Source organism: Leptodactylus fuscus, chromosome 3 (genome assembly GCF_031893055.1).
Source record: "Leptodactylus fuscus isolate aLepFus1 chromosome 3, aLepFus1.hap2, whole genome shotgun sequence".
NCBI lineage: Eukaryota > Metazoa > Chordata > Amphibia > Anura > Leptodactylidae > Leptodactylus > Leptodactylus fuscus.
In genome coordinates, this window is record NC_134267.1 from 172,325,119 (window position 1) to 172,331,118 (window position 6,000).

Here is a 6,000-nt window from a genome sequence, read left to right on the forward strand (position 1 = left end):
TATATATAATAATTCCTTTGTTATGATAACGACCCTTATATAAAATAGTTCCTCCATTATAAACAATAGTCCCATATATATAACAATCTCCCCTTATAACGGCCCCCTTATATATAATAGTTTGCCCTTATGTTTAATGATGGGTTATGTAGATAACCTGTTTTCCCTAAGTCCCAACAGCGGCACAATATGGGGTATTTTCTGCCCCTGTGTGCTGGTAGGACAGGCGGAATTTTTAATTAGCCAGACTTAACACCTGGCTGGACCCTATATGAGGGCACCACACCCCTCCCCCTGCGTGTTAATATTAAGTAACCTATAATAGGCTCTGTAAAATACAATATGTTTACAGCAAAGATATTGGTATTTTCCACATACATACAATCTTTACAGGTGCATATAAGCAACTTTTACATATTTTAGTCTGTTTTCCTCTACCAAATTATAGGGAGGGAGACTTGTGCAGCTGTTGGGACTTAGGGAAAACAGGTTATCTACATAACCCATCATTCCCTTGCGTCCCACCAGCGGCACAATATGGGGAGATAGCAAGCATAGTCCCTTTATTAGGGTGGGCGTTCTACAGAACTCAATACTGTACGGCCGAAAGCCGAAGCTTCCGCAGACTGGGTAGCCAGTCTATAATGCTTTACAAATGTGGAGTCTGAGCTCCACGACGCCGCCGCACAGATCTGGTCAAGCGGCAAGGCGCACCTTTCTGCCCATGAGTTAGAGACTGCCCTCGTGGAGTGCGCTGTTAAGAAGGCCGGAGGAGATAAGTCCTGTATCTCAAAAGCAATTTTAATAGTCTCCTTCACCCACCTAGAAATGGTGGGTTTCGAGGCCGCCCGGCCTTTTAACTTCCCGAAAAAGTTTACAAAGAGGTTTTCTGATCTTCTAAAAGAGCGATTGCGCTCTAGATAAATCCTTAAACACCTTGACAAATCAAGAGAATGAAGTTTAACCTCCTCCGGAGTGGAGGGTGTTGGATAGAATACTGGAAGTGTGACCAGCTGGCATCTGTTGGTCACAGAGGGAACCTTGAGGGTAAATCCCGGTAGATATCTTAACTGGACTCTGTCCTCGTAGAAGCTGATGTACGGTTCTTCACAGGAGAACGCCTGTAATTCTCCTACCCTCTTGGCTGATGTTATTGCCAAGAGGAATGCTACCTTGTAGGAGAGGAACTTCAGCTCTACTGACTCCAGAGGTTCAAAGGGTTTACCACATAGCGCCGAAAGGACCGTGCTGAGATCCCACTTGTGGACTGGAGCAGATACTGCTGGTCTCAACCTCCCCGCCCCTTTAAGGAAGGAACTTACTAGGGGGTCTTGAGATAACCGCCTCCCCAGACAGGCGGACAGGGCGGCCATATGCACCTTCAAGGTGGCAACCGAGAGGCCCCTGTCAAGGCCGTCCTGAAGAAAGTCCAAGATCACACCTACTGGAGGATCCACGGAGTCCACTTCGTGCTCCTGGCACCAAGTTTTAAAGATGTTACCAATCCTCTGGTAACTTCTATTTGTAGCTTCTGAACGGGCACAGGAAATCATCTTTAGGACGGCCTTTGAAAGTCCTCTATTCCTTAATAGGGACTGGTTAACTTCCAGGCTGTCAAGTTGAACCTCCTCAGATCCTGGCAGAGTAGCTCTCCTTGAGTTACCAGGTCTGGGAGGGGGGAAAGCCTCCAATAAATGCCTTGACTCATCCTCATGAGCTGGGCAAACCAAGTCCTTTTTGGCCAGAACGGGATTATGGCGATGCCCGAGACTTGGTCCTGTCTTATCTTCATCAATACCCTGGGTATGATGGGAACTGGAGGGAAGATGTAAATCAGCCTGAACCTCCATGGGATGGACAGGGCATCCACTGCCAAGGGGTTGTCCTCCTGATACAGGGAACAGAAGGTCTGTACCTTGGCGTTGAGTCGGGTTGCCATAAGATCGACCTCTGGGAGACCCCATCTTTGGACGATCTGCTGGAATATTCCTGGATGAAGCAACCATTCTCCGGATACGGAAATACCCCGACTCAACTGATCCGCTACTATGTTCAGGGAGCCTCTGATGTGAACAGCGGATAGATGGGACAGGTTCTTTTCTGCCCATGAGAAGATTAGATTCGTGGTTCTTTGAAGGGCCCGGGATCTGGTACCGCCTTGTTTGTTTATATAGATGACCGTCGTCATATTGTCCGACCGGACTTTGACTGCCTTCCCCTTGAGGAGGGGGGCGAAGTGACACAAGGCAAGGTACACTGCCTGAAGTTCCTTCAGGTTGGATGACCCCTGTTCCGGATGAGCCCAAACGCCGTGTATAGTTTTGTCGTCCAAGTGGGCTCCCCATCCCTGATGGGATGCATCCGTTGTCAGCAGGACCCACTGTGGAGGGACCGTAGACCTTCCGTCTTTCAGGTGTATCCACCATCTGAGGGAAAGACGGGTAGCGGGAGAAAGGCAGATCTTCTTTTGCAGTCCCCGTGGCGACCTGTTCCAGGCGCTCAGCACTTCCCTCTGAAGGGGACACAAATGCCATAAGGCCCAAGGAACCGCCCTGACTGAAGAGGACATCAGGCCTAGAACTCTCATGGCGGTCCGGATGGTTATTCGCCGAGTTCCAAATAGAAAGCGGGCAGCTGCCTCTATCTTGAGTTTCCTTGGGCCGGAAAGGTAGATCTGCATCTTCTGGGAATCCAGAATAAATCCGAGAAACTTCCTCCGGGTGGATGGCACCGTCTCGGATTTCTCCCAGTTGATCACCCATCCTAGTTTCAGAAGGAGGGATACAGCGATCTGAAGATGTTGGCGGAGTAGAGAAGTAGACTGAGCTTTTATGAGCCAGTCGTCTAAATATGGAACCACGAAGAGCCCCTCTAATCTTAGAGCGGCGGCGATGGGGGCGACCGTCTTGGTGAAGACGTACGGGGCTGACGATATGCCAAAGGGGAGGGCGGTAAACTGAAAATGCTCTCTGCGGCCAGCTATTTGAATAGCTATTCTTAGATATTTCCTGTGTGGGCAAAAAATAGGGACATGCAGGTAGGCATCCCTGAGATCTAGGGTCACCATTACTTCGTCCTGCTGCAGGAAGGATGTTACAGAATCTGCGGTTTCCATATGGAATGGTTTTCCCCTTAGAAACCGATTGAGATACCTTAAATCTACTATCATTCTCCAGTCCCCAGATGGTTTGGGGACGAGGAAAACTGGAGAGTAGATACCGAGGCCTTCCTCCCGAGGGGGGACCCTCTCCAGGGCCCCCTTTGTCCTGTATTCCAAGACAGCTGCCTCTAGGATAGACTGCTGGGCAGCAGGCAGGATACGAGTGCTGGTGAAATGATCGCGGGGAGGCTGCTTGAATTCCAAGGCGTAGCCCTGGGCCACCACCCGCAAAGCCCAAGGATCTCTGATGATCTGATCCCACACACCGACAAAGTGAGCCAGACGCCCACCTACCGCAAGATTGGCCGCAGAGAGCTGCGCACCCTCAAAAGGTAGGTTTACCTTTTGAATCATCCCTGGCGCGCCCCCTGCCCATACCTCTAGGTCGTATTCTGGACCTCCTCTGAGGTTGCCTGGATTGAGCTCCTCGCCCCCTACCTGGGGGAGGCCTTCTGCTTCTGGAGGCCTGCGGCAAGGTTCTGCCCTTGTCTTCGGCCAGACCCTCCATTAGATCGTCGAGGCTGCGCCCGAACACCTTGCCCGGCTGGAAGGGTAGACCACACAGGGCGTATTTGGATGGTAAGTCCGCCCTCCAGGGACGGAGCCACAGTGGTCTTCTTGCGGCTGTGGTCTGAGCCATGGTTTTTGCTGACAGACGTAACTGTTGTCTGAATGACTCTCCCAGGTAATCTGCTGCTAGCTGAATAGAGGACATAGACGATAAGATCTCGTCTCTATTGACGCCGGTATCTATGCCCCGCTCCAGTTGCGTCAGCCGGGCACGTAGAAAATCCGCCACTTCGGTGGAGGCAATGGCCACAGAGGTCTGAGCTGAAGCAGAAGAATACGCTTTTTTAAGTGTGGAGTCTATTCTTCTATCCAAGAGGTCCTGTAAGTTAGAGCCGTCTTCAAGAGGCACAATGGTACGTTTGGACATCCTGGCTACCGCCAGGTCTACTTTTGGGGGTGGCCCCCAGGAGGACAGCTGGACAGGATCCACCGGATACAGATTCTTAAATACCCTGGAGGACACATGAGTCTTCTCAGGAAATTTCCACTCCTGCTCCATAATGGCCATTAATGCCGCATCTACCTGAAAGGCCCTCTGCCCTTCAGCGGTAGAAGCGGAGGCTTCCCCCAAGTCATCCAGGCCCCTTGACCGGATGGCCTTCAGCAAACTGGTTGTTTTGTCCCATGAAAATATGGGTTTGCTGGCCACGCTCGACTGCACCACGGATGGGCAGGAGTCATCCTCCATCTGCAGTCTTTCCAGGGAGGGGGGAGAAGCAGAGCGCCCTTCTGTCCGCTGCTTCTTGGAGAGCTGGGTGATGGACACACGGATGTCCTTTAGCGACTCCTCCTACAAAAAAGGGAGGAGGAGCTTACCAGAAGTGGGGAAACCATCTTTCCTCTTGTTCTCTGCACTGTACTCACCATATACTCCTTCATCCATATTACCATGTCCCTGGGGGAGGGCTCATCAGCAGGAGGCCCTCTGCAGGACCGACAACGTGACCAATCGTATCCTGGAATATAGAGGTTAATTAGCAACCTCCTACTGCAGAGAGCCCCTACCCCAGATCACACTTACCATCAGGTAAGGGAATATCGCAATCCCGGCAGGAAAAATGCTTTCTTTTGGCCGAGGATTTCCTCCTCTCCTGGTCCCCAGGAGGGGTGGTGGAAGAGGACATGGTAGCGGAATAGCGACCGCTATGTTCACCTAAATAGATTTAGTGTATGAGAGGAGTAACATACATGAAACACAATAATGGTTTCTTACCAGGCGTTGGAAGAACGGCTTAGACCAGGATTTGTCAAAAGCTCAGCTGCCACCAGCGAAGTGCAACTAACTGCAAACTGCACCAAACATGAGCCCCACTAGTGGGAACTAGGAAGGCAAGGACTGAGTGTCCTGCCCTCCCTTTTGAGCTGGCCGCCGAAAAAAGGGGGCGGGACCGCCCGAAACCCCGCCCCCTTCCCGCTTCCCAACCCCCCCAAAGCCCCTGAACAAGAATTGTTCTATCTAGGGGGGGGGGGGGGGGATTGGGGCCAGGGGACTGCCTTACCCTGCCCCAGGCTAGCTCCTTTCCGGAGCTATAGTAAGATATTTTTGGCCGCCGCGAACCGGAAGTGCGGCGCCGGAAGTGTGCGCAAGTTTTCCCTCCCCGTCCAGGAACGAGGGAGCCGGCCGAGGGTTCCGGCCCCTACCCGTTCGCAGAGCCGACGGCAGAAGCCGAAGCTTCCGCATGAAGCGCCGACCCTGCAAGTAAGTCACAGGACAGGGAGGGGGGGGGGGAAGGAGAAAGACCCTGCTGACACCCCTGCCTTCTCTCCAGGTCAGGAGCCCCAGCGAGGGACAGGACTCAGGAAAGTGATCCACAGATCCCTATAGGAGGACAACAAGTCCTCCCCACCTGTCCACACACAGGACAGAAATAAACACGCAGGGGGAGGGGTGTGGTGCCCTCATATAGGGTCCAGCCAGGTGTTAAGTCTGGCTAATTAAAAATTCCGCCTGTCCTACCAGCACACAGGGGCAGAAAATACCCCATATTGTGCCGCTGGTGGGACGCAAGGGAATAGCCTTCCTTATATATAACAGTATCCCCTTATAATAGCCCCCCTTATACATAATAATTTCTCTCTTACAATAGCACCATTGTGTATAATAGTTCCTCCATTATAAATACTTGCCCCCTTATGTGACGTCCTGTGCGTAATCGTCATAGGTATAACAATATTGGCTTGCACAGCACACTGATACAGCTGTGGGGCACCTCGGATTTGAGACATCAAGCTGAAGGCCTGATGCTCTGGATCTTGGCACCCCTTTGGGG